Source organism: Peromyscus maniculatus, chromosome 9, assembly GCF_049852395.1.
Source record: "Peromyscus maniculatus bairdii isolate BWxNUB_F1_BW_parent chromosome 9, HU_Pman_BW_mat_3.1, whole genome shotgun sequence".
Lineage (NCBI taxonomy): Eukaryota > Metazoa > Chordata > Mammalia > Rodentia > Cricetidae > Peromyscus > Peromyscus maniculatus.
The window spans coordinates 7,779,383-7,795,923 of NC_134860.1; the positions used below are offsets into that span (position 1 = coordinate 7,779,383).

A 16,541-nucleotide genomic window follows, 5' to 3' on the forward strand; every position below is an offset into this window, starting at 1 on the left:
ACAAACAATGACTGCTGCCAAAGTTCAGTGTTGACTGTTCAGCACAACTGAGTTTCTGTGATGTCTGAGATTGGCAGGTCACATGGCAGACCCCACCAGGACTCTGCCCTAACTGCCTTCCTCATCCAGGTCAGAAAAACTCCTACATGAGCTGGAACAGTCCACAGCTCAGGATGAGAGCCTCCTGCCCACAGAACTGCTGCTACAGCAGGAGCACTAAGTGTCATCAGCAAGTGAGCCACCATGACATCCCTTCTCCAGCAACATGGCATTTGTGGGGTGGAGTTCTTCCTTGATTCTGGTTTCCTATGTGTGAATAGGCCCTGAATTTATCTAACCAGTGACCCAGCAAATCTGTTTTAGATCTGATTGCCTTTTCTTCTCTGACAGCATCCTTTACAAGAACTGAGGAGGTTGAAGGAAGCCATACTCAACCAGAAAGCCCGACATTCTCCACTCTACAGTCAAGGCCTCCTCAGAACAAGACATGTACTTCTAGTTGTAGAATCACAAAGAGGAAAATATCAACCACCTTGCAAGTGGTCCATCCATAATCTAATTCATGTGTCTCTCTAGTTATGGAGTAAGGAAACCATCAGGAAGACGCTTGAGATAAAAAAAAACACCAAGAATTATGCAGAAAAAGCTGACATTTACCAGCAAGTGTTCCCAGTGAGGGCCACAACAACGTAGAGAGAGAATATGTTTCAATTCACACTTGCTCTGAAAGTTTATTGTTATGAACTTTTGTTAGCCAACTGAGTCCCCAGCTCTTCATATGTGGATGGAGATATGTCAGTGGAAACTGTCTTGATGTCCTGCTGCTACCCAGACAGACCACACAAAGGAATCATCATATTCTCACTCCAGTCCAGTGCTAGAGCTACTCAATTTCATGAGCATGTGATGGTGAAGAGAATTGTTCTGAGAGATGTTTTAGGAAGGATGTCACCATGAGCTTTTATGTCTTTTGGTAAGAGATGCTCCCTGTGTCATTTTTTACTCTTGAATGGGCACACAGACACATGTTGGCAGACAGAATCATATAGTGGCCAACATGGCATAAGATCAACTTTGTCAAGGGCTTAACCTAAAAGCCTCAGAGTGGAATGAATGCACTTGTCTTGAAGAGACCATGATGCCAGTTATGGTTGTCTTCTAACTTGTGTCCAAATCCAACCACAGGGTATAGGATAGTGCCAATAAATCTGCAAGAAGAGAATGCTTCTTAGTGTAAATAGTTTTGTTTTGCTGTTGTGTTTGTTTCAATTCAGGTTTTGATGTTCTTTGTTTTGTTTGGTGTTTGATACTTTTTGGTTCTTTTGTTCTTTCTTTGATTTTATATTTGGCTACGCGTATACACTGGATATACTAAATGCCCTTTTAAAGCCACTATTGAGTTCAATTTCTGTAATTCCATATATAAAAAAGCAATTTCCAACTCTTCATTCTTAAAGTAGCTTTAGTAGTCAGATGTGTATTACACTCCTGTAACCTTAGAACTCAACAGGCAGAGATGGATATCTGCAAGTTCCAAGAGACTTAGGCAGGTTTGCAAACAGGGATGGTGTCTTGGGTGTGAATCACATAGCCTACAACATGAACATCCACTTCATGATGGAAAAAGATCCATATTCAATATATGACTCCACATGTTTAGCTATTCCAAAAAAAAAACAGAGACTAGATACACACATGTTCATGTTCATGACATGATAATTCATATCATATTTTTTTGAAATATACCTGTGTTTTCTAATGCATCTCAAGAAATGAGAACATTTCTTATAGGAGTATAAAAATGAGGAAACTCATAGTTATCTGCCTTTTAGAGGCAGTGTATTAGGAGAGAAACTGTCCCTTCCTGGCAGCTCTGAGTGCCCTGAGCTGTCAGTGAGGAAGGGGTGGTGAATCTGATGACTAAGTTTTGTCCTGCATGACTTTTCTATCAATGTGAAGATCTGAAGCATCCAGAAAGTACTTGGACACCCCACACACCGCCTGTGAGCCTGTGGATGGTACCAGTTTTCCTCTGGCTCTGAAAAAAGAGGACTGAAGACTCCGAAGCCAAGTCACATCATGGGAAACAGTGAATAATCCCAATGAGATTGTCTTGTGGGTCACCTTGTGCAGGGAGGCAGAGGAAACCAGGTGACCTCTGAGACACACTACCTATAGAGAGTTGGTAGAACTGATAGCCACTGTAGCTGAAGTTTTCCTGTGTCCCGGCCTGCTGGCAGTCAGGACAAATTTCTCACACTCATGTCCTCCAAGTAAACTTACAAAGACTTATATTACTTATAAATGTATGGTTGTGGCAGGCTTTCTGCTATCTGTTCTTATATCTTATATTAACCCATTTCTATAAATCTATACCTTGCCACGTGGCTCTTGACTTCCCGGTATCTTAACATCTTCTCATCCTGGTATCTGGCAGCGTCTGTCTGCCTCAGCCTTCCACTTCCTAGAATTTGCCTCTCTGCTTGTCTTGCCTATCATACTTCCTGCCTGGCTACTGGCCAATCAGCATTTTATTTATCAATCAATCAATCAATCATATCAATATATTCACAGCACAGAGAACATCCCACAGCAAGCCACAGAAGATCACTTGTCTGGGCTTTCAGATCCTGCTAGGACAGTCTCTCACCTGCCAGTCACTTTCTAAACATCCTTCTTATTGATTAGAGATCTTAAGGAAGGGAAGAGCCATTCCCTGGGCTGTTTTTGAAAAGTGAGTCTTCAACTCCCTACAGATAAGTAATGAAAAGGTTCTAATGAGGCAGAGAGAGCTCTCTGGATTTGTAAGGAAGAGATACTGAATGACATCCCCTGTGTCTCTGAGAATAATCCTAGAAAGGACAACTACTGGCTAATTGGGGAAGAGCTCAGTAGCACATAGGTTAGGACTGTTGGCAGTGACCCTAACGGTAACTTCCCTGAACATTCTATTGTACCCTGGAGAGCCCTGAGCAGACTCTTGATGTCACCACTGTTGAGGCAACACCAACTGCCACTTAGGGCATTTGTACAGTGCCTCTGGGATTCAGAAAGACATTTTGGTGAGACTGAGAAAGCTACTTGGGGAAGAGAATGGACATCCTAGAGAAGAGAGAGAAGCAGAAGGAAGCTGGTCATCTGTCTCAGGGTAAACATCAAGAAATAAATATTCCAGGGGAAGGTGCAGTCAGTTTTGTGCAGGGGATGGGGAGCTCCCTGGAGGAGGTAGGCCTTGAGCTGGGCCTTTCAAGAATGGGACTCAGCAGCTGGGAGACTCTGGGAAACAATGTGCCTATCCTGCTTCTCTGGGTTCCTAAATAGCAGACACAGAGAGGAATTTCTGAGGTTTGTTTGGCAGAGATCCAGGAATTATCAAGTCTGCAGTTACTGTGCTGGGGGAGCTCCTTAATTTCATTCAGAGTGGAAACAGGGCATCAAGAGGCACAGGATGATAGATGGATTCCTGTCAGAATAAAGTGCTGCTGAAATTCATAACAACTGTTAGTTCCCTTCTTTCTCTGTGTAGTTTCTGTCTGGCAGACCTGTCCATTGGTGATAATTGGGTGTTGAAGTCTCCCACTATCAGTGTGTGTGGCTTGATATGTGATAGAAGCTTTAGTAATGTTTCTTTTATAAATATGGTTGCCCTTGTGTTTGGGCATAAATGTTCATAATTGAGACTTCATCTTGATGGATTTTACCTGTGATGAATATGAAATGTTCTTCTCTATCTGTTTTGATTAATTTTAGATTGAAATCTATTTTGTTAGAGATTAGGGTAACAAAACCACCTTGTTTCTTAGGTCCGTATGATTGGAAAACTTTTTCCCAACCCTTTGCTCTGAGGTAATATCTGTCTTTGAAGTTTAGGTGTGTTTCTTGTATGTAGCAGAAGGAGGGACCCTATTTTTATATCTATTCTGTTAGCCTGTGCCTTTTTATTAGTGAATGATATGAAGAGATATTAAAGACCAGTGATTGTTTTTCCTGACATTTTTGGTTTTGGTGGTAGTGGTGATGGTGTATATGTGTTTCCCTTCTTTGAGTTTTGCAGGTATGAGATTATGTATTGCCTGTGTTTCCGTGGGAGAAGCCTACTTCCTTGGGTTGGAGTTTTCCTTCTAGTACTTTCTGTAGGGCTTGATTTGTGGAAAGGTATTATTTAAATCTTATTTTGTCATGGAATATATTGTTTTCTCCATCTATAGTGATTGAAAGTTTTTCTTGGTGTAGCAGTCTGGGCTGGCATCCCTGGTCTCTTACTTAGTGTCTGCAAAATGTCTGTCCAGGACCTTCTGACTTTCAGGGTCTCCATTGAGATAGTGGATGTAATTCTGATAGGTCTGCCTTCATGTGTTACTTGGTCCTTTTCCTTTGAAGCTCTTAATAGTCTTTCTTTATTCTGTATATTTGGTGTTTTGATTATTAGTGGTGAGGGAACTTTTTTAGTTCAGTCTATTTGGTGTTCTGTAAGCTTCTTGTATCTTCATAGGCAAGTCCTTCTTTATGTAGGGAATATTTTCTATGATTTTGTTGAATATATTTTCTGTTCCTTTGAACTGAAATTCTTCTCCTTCTTTTATCCCTAATATTCTTAGGTTTGGTCTTCTCAAGGTATCCCAGATTCCGTGGATGTTTTATGTTAAGAATTTATTGGATTTGACATTTTCTTGAACAATGAATCTATGTCCTCTATCATATCTTCAATGCCTGAGATTCTTTATTCCATCTCTTGTATTGTTTGTTATGCTTGCAGCTGTATTTCCTGTTCATTTACCCAGATTTTCAATTTCCAGAATTTCCTTGCTTTGTGTTCACTTTGTTGCCTCTGTTTCAATTTTCAAGTCTTGAACCACTTCCTTCACTTATTTGATTGTTTTTTTTTCTTGGTTTTCTTTAAGGAATTTATTCATTTATTTTCCATTTTTTTTGTTTCTTTTACTCCATTTATTTAAGAGAACTTTTCATTTCCTCTTTAAGGGCACAGATGCTGGGAGAATGTCAAAAAAACAAGCTGAGGTTATTCAGGAAGAGGCAAGCCTTATATACCCTCCACCCTTCCCTGGGGGGGGGGGGCTGAAGAATATGCACCTGCTGGTGTGACATAGTTGCCTCTCATTGGTCCAGGTCATCTCCAGATCATGTTTCAGCTGCTGTTGCTAAGGCCCTTAGGCAGACTCAGATTGGCTCTCAGTATCTTTTTTTACTGGTTTGGGCCAGCTGGCCCTCAAGCCTGTTAGGGATGAGTCATCCCACCCTGCTCTTCTTCCAGTTGTTGAGGGTGGTGCTTGTGCTCTAGGTGTTGCTGAATTTGAGGGGGATGATTGGCCAGGGATAGGATGATGGACTCAGTGGGCTTGGGTGTGAGTGGGTCTTGGAGGTTACAGGGTCCAGTGGGTGGCATCTGTGGTGGCAAGGCTTGGCTGCAGGACTCTTCCTTGCTGGCCCACTGCTGGGGTAAGATGGGAGTGGGGCATGGGATGTGTCCCAGGGCCTAAGGCCTAGGGACTGGGGCAGTTCACCTGGGAGACCAGTCACTCACCTCTTCCTCCAAAAGGTGCAGGTGTTGCTAGTGCTGCTAGGGGCTGCTGATTTTGCAGGGGATGGTTGGCCATGGAGAGGATTGAACTCACAGGAATTGCACCAGGATAAACACCTCCCTCCTTAGGCCAGTGGTTCTCAGTCTTCCTAACACTGCAGCCCTTTATACAGTTCCTCATGTCATGGTGACCCCTCCCCAACTATAAAATTATTTCATTGCTACCTCATAACTGTAATTTTGATGCTGTTATGAATTGTAATGAAAATATCTGATATACAGGATGCCTGACACTTGAACCATGTGATAGTGTCCTTGCACCCCCCAAAGGGGTCATGGCCCACAAACTGAGAACCTCTCCCTTAAGTCATGCTTTCTGGATTTGCATAACAGTTTTATAAAATAGGATAAAATATTGTAGACAGAAGTCAAATCAGGTAATTTACTATAGTAAATCAGCATATCATTTTACCTCTTAAGTCTTTATAGAGAAGCATAAATAATAGTTAACATCAAGTTTATATACAGTAGTAGCATCTGGTGTCAGAAAGCTAATGTACACTTAGCTACCTGGTGTAATTCATATAAAAGATGATGTAGAGTTAAGTATTTGTTATGAGTACAGATCAAGGTCATCTTTTAACTTTACTTGAAAACGCCAGTTCAGTGAGATCAGAGTCAGCCAGTTACCTAAGCAAAATACATCCATGGCAAGAACAGCCCCAGATGGCAAACATAGCTTACAGCTTTCTATAAACAAGCCCAGTTCCCTATACTACTCATTCTCAAACTATTATCAAATATCTATTCTTGAGTAATCACGAAACTATTAAAAACAGTTTCAAATATTAGAGGAAGTACTTGCTGACCTTAATGAAGAGACTTTCATGGCTTAGGGGCAATAATGTGACAAGAGGCAGAATAATGGATTCAAGTTATATTGTGTAGCAAATGGCACTATAAATATTTACTTAAGATCTTCCTTACTCATCTAGACAAAGGCTGAATGGCAGTAACACTCTTTCAATTCACAAAGCATTTGGACTACCAACTTCTTAACAATCTCCTGTAAGTCCTGTTTGAAGCAGTATGGCCTCCTTTTGGATGCTGATTCTGATTTTAGTCAAGGATAAATCAATCCATTGCTGTGTATACTAATTTCCACATATACAATTTTACATCACTTTACTGACACAATACTAATTTCATTAGATAGACAACATAGATTGTTTATACTTTGCCTTGTCTTGGTTACTATATGCATATGCTGTGCCTAAAACTAAGAATATTAATATTATGATACTATTATCACTTTTATCCCTGAGAACCAAAAATTCAACATTCAAAGCCCTGGCTTTGAACCCCAAATGTCAATGTGAACACAAAGTGATTTTATCTTCTTTATAGATAGAAAAATCTCAAATGTAATAGCATTGTAAGACTTTAAAATGTTCAAGTCCAAATGTCAGATACCAATTATGTCAATTATAGGTTTAAATATTTGAGTAATTTTATTGTTCGTCTTGTCAATTTTGAGTAGTTTCACCAACTGCAATTATAGGGACTTCTCATAAAATAGCACAGCATCCAGCCTGAATGTACGCTTGTTATATGAACTTGAGTTATACCAGAAGTATGATCCCTATCCCCATTCAGCTGCCAGTGCTCAGGATACACAATGGACATGTTAGACTTCATAGATAGAGCATGCAGTCACAAAACCTAAACCACGAGGAACTACATACCAAATAGTCAGAGCTCCTCCACACCGCAGAAAACTGTCAAGGACAAAGGAGGCAGAAAGGAAATGTGTGGGTTCTGAGTATTATGACAACAAAAACAGTAAACTTCAAGAACAAGAAAGTGATTGGGATTTAGAGTTTGATGACAATAAAGACAGTTATGTGTGGTGACATATTATGTACCCTAATAAAATTTGCCTGAAGATCAGAGAACAGAACAAGCCACTAGATTAAAAAGCAAGGCCAGGCAGTGGAGAGACATACCTTTAATCCTAGCACTCGGGAGGCAGAGATCCTTTGGGATCTCTGTGTGTTCAAAGTCACCCTGGACTGCATGAGATTGATTCATTCTATGAGAGAAACAGAGCCACACAGGACTGGCACACACCTTTAATGCCAGTACTTGGGAATCATACACCTTTAATCCCAGTGCTAGGAAGGAAGCAATATTGCTGGGCAGAGAAAGGTATATAAGGCATGAGGAGACAGGAACTAGCCTTTTTTCAGCTAGAGGGTTTTTTGATGGAGAGCCTTTCAAGCTGAGGACTCAAAGGCTTTCAGTCAGAGGATTCCTGGAGATAGGATCTCACCTGCCATTTGGCCTGAGGATTCAGTAGCAGATTTGTGCAAAGATATTAGGTGACTATAAGACTCAGCAAAGTGGTTGCTACTGATGGGAAAAAGAACATTGCCATTGGATGGGGCACCTGAGGGGCTTCTGAGGGACCAGAAAGTTCTCTGTTAAATCTGCCTATTGACCCGGGTGGTGGTTGTGCACAACTTTAATCCCAGTACTCAGGAGGCAGAGGCAGGCAGATCTCTGTGAGTTCGAGGCCAGCCTGGTCTCCAAAGCAAGTTCCAGGAAAGGTGCAAAGCTACACAGAGAAACCCTGTCTCGAAAAATAAATAAAAACCAACCACCCAAACAACAAATAAATAAATAAATCTGCCTGTTGATTGTGAGACATCCATTTATCATGAGTCACTTAATACTGCATTTGTTTTGGGTGTTTTACGAGTTTGCTTTTAAAATACAGCAAAGCCTTCGGTTGGGGGATACAGCTTAATTGAGAAAGAAACTGTACAAGTCTGATGACTTCAACACCAGCATTCACTTAAAAAGGCAGAACAGTGGCACACACCGGTGATTACATACCTCTCAGAGGTATGTAGGGCAGAGATTGGAAATTGCCTGGAAGCTGGAAAGCCAGCTGGACTAGAGTAACCAGTACAACCCAGAAACAAGAGAAACCTGCCTCAACACAGTATAAGGGGATATCCAAATCCTGAACGATGTCCTCTGACATGCACAGTGTCCTAGTCAGGGTTCTGTTGTTACAATGAAGAACCATGATTAAAGCAAATTCAGGAAGAAAGTGTTTATCTGACTTACACTTCCACATCACTATTCCTCACTGAAGGAAGTCAGGACCAGAACTCAAACAGGACAGGATCCTTGAGGCTGGAGCTGATGCAGAGCCCATGGATGGTGCTGCTTACTGGCTCACTCACCACAGCTTGTTCACCCTACTTTCTTTTCTTTTCTTTTTTTTTTAATCTGAGGATCGAACCCAGCAACTTGCACTTGTAGGCAAGCACTCTACCACTGAGCTAAATCCCCAACCTCACTGTCCTTTCTTAAACAGCCCAGGACCAACAGACAAGGGGTGACCCCACTCACAATGGTCTGGGTCCTCCCATGTTAATCAATACTTTGGAAAATGCTCTACAGGCATTTCTACATCCTGATCATATGGAAAAATTTTAGAAATATGGCTTCCTCCTCTTCGAACCCTAGCTTTTGTCAGGTTGTCATAAAATTGGACCTCACAATATATAAGCTGTGGAATGTGAGTGCCCACCTTCACACACACACACACACACACACACACACACAGAGAGAGAGAGAGAGAGAGAGAGAGAGAGAGAGAGAGAGAGAGAGAGACATACAGTGTTCTAATTTGCTTTTCTAAATCTTCAATTGGAAAATGTGAAAAATAAATCACCCACTTCTGTAGAACTTAATAATCTGAGATAACTGTTCTATTGTTGGCCAAAGGATACTAATTTAAAGTGGAAAAAGAAGGAAAATCCGGAGATAATTTTAAAGAGGGAAAATTAGGGAAGCATACCATATTGGAGAAACATGTCACATCTGACTAACAAAATACCGTATTAGTGTTACATAAGCAGTGGGTATGGTTGTCAGAGTAGATATTGCAACAGATTGCAGTGTCCAGAAACTTTGTACAGTGGAGAAAAAAAGGATACAAGCTGGCAGGAGAAGGATGGACCATCAGAGCATGTCCTGATATTATGGCAAGTTCTAGACAGATCTCTATTGTTATAATAAAAGTAAAAAAATCCAATTTTAAAAAGTGATGAGTTTTTTCACCTCACAGGTTACAGTCTATCATCAAGGGAAACTAAGGCAAGATCTCAAGACAGGGGCTTGAAACCAGAGGAACACTGCTCACTAGTCACCTCAGCTACCTTTTCTCTATGGCCCAGGCTCACTTGCCTAAGGATGACACTACCTCCAGAGGGCTGAGCTCTCATCCATCAATTAGCAATCAAGAACATGCCCAAGAAGCATGCCTGCAAGCCAGTCTTTTGGTGTCAATTCCTCAACTATGTCTCAAGTAGACAGCTGAGAATAGCCATAACAGCAAGCCAGAAAGCAGAAAATATAAACTTCAGCTTACTGCAAAGAAAATTGACCCTCCATGAATAGGATTCTATGTCCAAAGTGAAATTTCAATTGTAGGAAGAGTAATGTAATACAATTTATGGAGGAAAAACAAAGCAATGTTTAAAATAATGAGCGAAAATAAGCCCAATCCAGAAAGGAAAAGTTGGTAAATTTGACTATTGAAGCCCCTTCTGGAGGCTGCAGGGTGGGCATGGGGAGGGGCTGTTGGCTGACAGCACCTTTGAGCACCCTTCCAGTGTTTTGGTGGAGCAGTTCCCATCAGAAACCCTACTCCTTACTACAGAGACCAGGACCCAAATACAAGCTTGAGTCAGCAACTGCATGCCAGAGCTTATGTTCTAGAGAAATGGAGGAGTCCAATCTGCTTGATGATTTGGGCAAGAGTCATCCCATTTTAGGAGCCCTGGATGTTGCGGTCTTCTAAAGCAACACCAGGCACATTGTAGAAAGCCAGTATTCTTCGTGGCACACACTGCAGTGCCCATGCTCATTATGGTAGTGTCAGTGGTGAGCTCTGCAATATGATTTGGCTCTGGAGTATGATTTATTACCTGTTACTTCTGTCTTCAAATCCTGCCTCTTTGACCCTCAATAAACTTCAAATCCTAATAAACCATTTTTGCTTTGAAAATAAATGATGATTTCTACCTGTTGTATACAATGAAGACCCCACAAAGTTTTCCCTGGGCCCTGCTGTTTAAGAGAGTTTTTGGCTTTTTGTGTTTTTTTTTCTTTTTTGTCTTTCTTTCCTGTTCAAATTACATAGAGTGAGCAAGAAGGGGTCTGGAAGACTTAAAGTCCATATTCCCGTGGCCTGAGGAACCCTACTCTTTCTGACTGGTTCAGTGTGTTTGCTGTGAGAGGCCTTTCCAGTTCTCCTTAAAGAGATGCATTTGTCCCTCTTGGACCCTTTTCCAACACAGTCCTTAACAGACACACCATACCTATTGCAATGTCTATTCTCCAATTGTATAGAAAGACCAGAGACTTGTAACTGGGTTTCTAGCTCATCCCCTACTACCCAAGAAACCAGAGACAGGTAGTTTTTTCTTATTTCAGCCATCCATGGCCATAATGAGGCCAATAAAAGTCATCATAACCTTGGGATCTATAGCTGACTCAGATGTACCTTTTGATTATTGTCACTCCTTCCTTTCACTCTCTAAGGGAGCCATTTGCTCATGAATATTAGTGAAGAGGGGAATACTACTGTGATGGCTAATCTTAGTTGTCAACATGAATACATCTGATATTAACTAAAACCAAAACATACAGGGCACACCTATGGGAGATTTCTGCTTAATTTGAAGTAGAAAGATCTACTTCCAGTCTGAATCTTTGAGGTAGGAAGTTACACTTTTAATTCAGATCTTAAACTCAGATGTAGTCTGGACCACTCCTGCTGGAAGCCTACTGGAAGACATGGAGGAAGTACACTTTTACTCTTTCTCTGCTTGGTCTCTCCTTGTTAGCACATCTTGTTAGCATTAGAGCTCTACTTCTATAAGTTTCCAGCATATATTGCATACCAGTCTGTGGACTAAGCATCTGCTGGAATATTGGACTTTCCATCATAGCCAGACATCATTGTATTGGCTGAACCACAGCCTGAAAGTCATTCTGAAAGACTCTGCTTTCTAGATATAGAGATATTGAGTTTATAACTTCTGTTACTCTAGAGAGCTCTGAATAATACACCAGACATGAAGAGAAGACATTCTAGAGTAGTTTATGTCTCAGCTAAGTCACAAATTCTGAGTGGCCACCTACGCTTAACCATTCTTCAGGTGATGCTTTGGTGTCAGCCTTCTTGGAATCCATAACATCTCGGTAATGACAATAAAATAGCAAATGTCCCAAATCTCTCAAATGCAATGCAGAGTAATATAATTAAATGAGTGTATCAGATGGAAAGGTTCTAGGGTAAGTGAGAAATAGAAAGCTTTAAGAATAGAAAGGCTTAGCTATTGTGGTCCATGACAACGCCGCACCCCCACCCACATGAAGATCAGAGGACAATTTCTCAGAGGTTTGTTCTCTCCTTCAATCATGTGAGTCCTAGGGAAGAAACTCAGGCCTGAAGGCCTAGCAGCAGTTACCTTTGCCCACTGAGCCATCTCTCCTGCTGATCACATCATCCATAGAATTGATGGGGTTTGTATCTATATTGATGTTGTGTGTGCATATATGCCTTTTATTCATAAAGAGTAGATTATTTTTATGCTTGATTGACAGCGCCAGTCTAGGACCCCACAGGATTACTTCCTCCACACATTAACTCTCTGATTCACTGTCAGTCTCAGAAGGCAGATCTGGTCCAGGGGAGCTTCCCAAAAATAAAGCACTATCTGGAAGAAACCCTTCCTCAGTACACAATGAGATCAGCTGTGGTTAAAGAGCACCATCAACCATCCCTCTCCTTTCCTAGCCTTGTAGAGACATGCTCCTCATGACTGGCATGTCACTCTGGCTGGTCTGAAGCTTACTCCCAACACTTACCTGGTGCATCAATAGGCACCCTTAAACACACCTTGACCGTCAGGAGGATCTTCTCAATTCTGCATGTCATCAGATGGCCCTAATCTGCATTGTCATCCAGGATGAGGTATGAGAGACCTGCTCTAAGCCTGACAATAAGTGATGCTGGAGCAGGATCTTGAACCCACCAACACCTTGCATGAATGCCTGGCGTCCTAAGACAATTACAATGCTTACAATATATGCTTGTCCCTACTGGTCTCCTGAAATTTCTCTCCTTGCTTGCGGGCGATTCATTCAAACTAATACAGCATACATAACTAAAAGGACAAAAGTCAAGTCCAGGGTCTGGAGAGAAGGCTCCATCATTTTGAGTAGTTTCTCTTCCAAAGAAAAAACAGAACAGCTAAAAAGCCTCTTTAACTCCAGGTTCATTCGGAATCTGATGCCTTCTTCTGGCCACTTGTGGAATTACATGCACATGGTGTATAGCCCTGCAGCAGGAAAAACACCCATAGATATAAATAAAAGAAATAAATTTTCATAGAGTTCTCTGATTGAAATTTGGCAGTCCAAGAAGTGCACCAACGGCTCCAAAGTATCCCTCATGTTCTAGAAACAATGCATCCAGGAGGAATTGATCCAGAGACTGTATTCATTATTTGTCACTGGGAACCAAAGGATAAAAGAGTAACACTATTTGTGTTGATTTTAAATGTCAGAACAGTGAGCTCATGAGTTTGCTGCCTGGAAAGACCTCTGTAATGGGAAGTATTCCTCATTGATTGTCCCCTGTGTGTATATATAGCCAGCGTTCTATCTTATATGCAATGCAGCCTCTTGATTGTTGAACTTTCCTCAAAAAAAATGATTTTCTATTTATTTGATGTAGCCAGCATTGTAGTACTGTATGTTCAAACACAAATCTTCAAATCTCAGAAATGTTTGCTTATGCAAAATAATTAATACTAAATATTTGTTGAGTCTGTTTTATGTATGTTTGGTTACTAGTGAAGAGGAAGTAACATACTTTGTATCATAATTTATTGTACTGGCAATCAAAGATGATCATTTTCTGTGACTTTAGAAATGTTAAGGCAATATTAAGTATTAACTATGGTAGTCGTTTTATAACATATCCTCTTCAACATTATGAACACAGAATGACCTCTCCCCATAAGTAAAGTTTTCTCTCAGTTGATGAGTTGAAATACTGTATTTAAACATGAACTTGACTTTTTCTCTTTTTTGCACATATCTGGTGGCGTTAAGTTTTCTTCATATCAATCAGTATATGTGTTAAGATGTTTACTGTTTTAAAATTGGGGCATAATCACATATTTTGGAATCTGCCTAAGTCCTCAGACTATTCAGATGGAATTTGGTTAGACTGACTGACATTCTGTTCTTTCCCAACTATGTTTATCTCAGACTCAAACATACACATTTCTCCCTTCTCATTAAGACAAATATGAAAGCTGATTTTTATTCTGCTATAAATAGCAAAAGGCAGAATCAGATGTTGTCTAAAAGGGTGTTTTGAAACTGTGTGACTCTGAGGTAGTATTGCTGAGTTACAAGTGGATCAGTATTTATGTTTTTTGGTCATAAAAGCATTGCAGATCCAAAATTAGTCTTTGCTTCTGCCTTAGAATTTATTCTTCTTTTTGAATTCCTGATTTTATAATGTTAAATCTCTCAGATTTTACATTTGCAGTAACATTTTAGAGGCCAGTAGTGTGTCATAAAGTTGAATGTGTAAGGGAAATGGACCTGTATTAATTACTAATATTTCTGGAAATAACCTTAAAGAGGTTAGAGATTGTCTGCACTTCTAATAGTATTTCAGTGTGGTTTCTGAGACCCTAGTGTTCTGTAGTAAGAAGTTTCCACCAGACTGTCAGGAGGTACTTGATAAGACAGATCTCCATGTAGTTTTCAGATTTTATGTGCAGGTATTTAAAATTCAGTTTTCTTCACCTAAAGATATGAACATACAAATAGTATTTGGGGAGTGTTTGAAGATAGTATTTGCCCAGTAGACTGCTTGGAACTTTGAAATCAGCCCACTCAGACATTGAAGTCTACCATGATGTCTTTGTTGTCAGTGTTTGCCAGAGCAGTGACCAGTTCCAGCTAGAATGCCACTGCTTCCTTTATTATAAAGGTTTGGACTCAAGGGTTTATGCAGATAATAAAATAATTAAATGAGAGAAACTGAAGATTTTCTACCTGTGGAAATTCTATACATCAGCAACTATAGGTTTAGAGCCGTCTTTAAGAAGAGGTTGAATAGTGTTCATATTCACTTGATCACTATGCTTTGGGTAATGTGGAACTAACATTTTGTCATTTGGAACTGAGATTGCCTACTAAGATCCATGTAACATGAACCAACTAGCTCATCTATTTACCTTTTTCAAGTGTAATATATAATTATGTATTAATAAGAACACAGAATCATGATTGACAAAGGCTGCCAAGATTCTAATCTGCTTTACATTGCTCTTGAGAAATTCCCTGTAAGCATACTGTCATAAATAGGTTTGATTCTAATATCAATCAGCCTAATTGAAGGTCTGTGTTTTGGTATTGGGGGTTTTGTTTGTTGGTTGGTTGGTTTGTTGGTTTTTTGTTGTTGTTTGGTTTGGGTTTTTGTTTTTGTTTTTTGGGTTTTTTTTTCCGGGGAGGGGGGGTTCGATAAAGGGTTCTCTGTGTAACTAACAGTCCTGGCTGTCCTGGAACTCTCACTACATAAACCAGGCTGGCCTCGAACTCAGATATGCCACCTGCCTCTGCCTCCCAGAGTACTGGGATTTGTGCACCACTACCGCCCGGCTAAGGTCTGTGTCCTTAAACAGTGTCATTAAATAGAACTAAAATGTAAACCATGTATAATTGTATATTTTCTAGTAAACACATTAAAAACTAACAAGAAATAGATGAAAAAAGAAATCTTTTTTAAAAAATTGCACAAATTCCTAGTTAAAGCCAAAAGCGCCAAGAACAAAAAAAAAAAAAAAACAAAAAACAAAACAAAAACTGTCCCAACATGCCTTGGAATTCATTCTGTCTGCAGTCTTCATATCACTGATGCTGTATTCCAAGGAACCCATGCCCAGATATCTCTGGGTTTCCTAATTTCTTCTTTTATTTTAAACATGTTATTATTCACTGATAGTTTCACTTCTTGCATCCCAATCTATCTCTACCCCTTATCCATTCCTTAACACATTAGCTCTGCCTTTGAAACTTCCCCCCAAACAAAACAAAATTTAAAAGAAAAACTGAAAATCCAAAATTAAAAACAAATGAACAAAAGTATTGGCAAGGAATTTTAGTGTGACCCAATGAGTCACAGAGTATACCCTTTAGTCCATACATGTTTTTTTATAAGTATTGCAGACTTCTCTGGCTTCTCTACACTATAGATGATGGACCTTCACTTGTGCTCTTCTTGGATATCCTATTGATGCCATGTGTCACAGAGATCCAGAAGCTTTGGCTATTCAAAATTGGGCCCTTTACATGCTCCAGCAGTCCATGGATAAAGACGATGTTAGGGTTGGATAATTCATAGCCATGGTTCTGGCTGGGCATACCTGGGATAGTCAGGCTGCCAGCTTTCCTTCATCTTCTCCACCCCAGCAAGCTCTCCAACACTGCCCCACCTAGCTCACCCCATGCAATGGGCAGAATGGAGACAGGACAATTGTCCTGTTCTCATGCACTCAAATCTGACTTACCCACACTCAGAGTAAAGGCACAGCTCTAGTGTTTTGCGGAGGTAATATACCAGGCCCACAAACCCAATTGTTGCAATTGGTGAGAGGCTGACCCACCTCTTCTGTTCTCATGCCCCAGAGTCCCACTCTCCCACCAGCTATAGGTGGCATTTGCTCAGATAAGGCAGGCATCTTTCCCTTACCCTTGCCAACACAAGGAAGAAGTAGGTAGACTATGCTCTTCTGCTCTCATAAACTCAGAGCCAGCTCACTGACACCACAACCAACAGGATCAGCTCTACTGTGCTGCTCAGTCCAGGTGCAGAACCCACTCTCCTCAGTAC

The 16,541-nt window shown here is 40.5% G+C and overlaps 1 protein-coding gene across 1 annotated transcript in view; it reads left to right on the forward strand.

Annotated features, from left to right (window-relative positions):
* The first annotated feature begins 2,845 nt into the window (after positions 1-2,845).
* LOC143267245 (disks large homolog 5-like) overlaps positions 2,846-16,541 on the forward strand; it is a 164,193-nt gene continuing 150,497 nt past the window's right edge. Inside the window, exon 1 of the mRNA XM_076544309.1 lies at positions 2,846-3,148. The gene's annotated coding sequence lies outside the window, so the exon portion shown is untranslated. The remainder of the gene's footprint in view (positions 3,149-16,541) is intronic.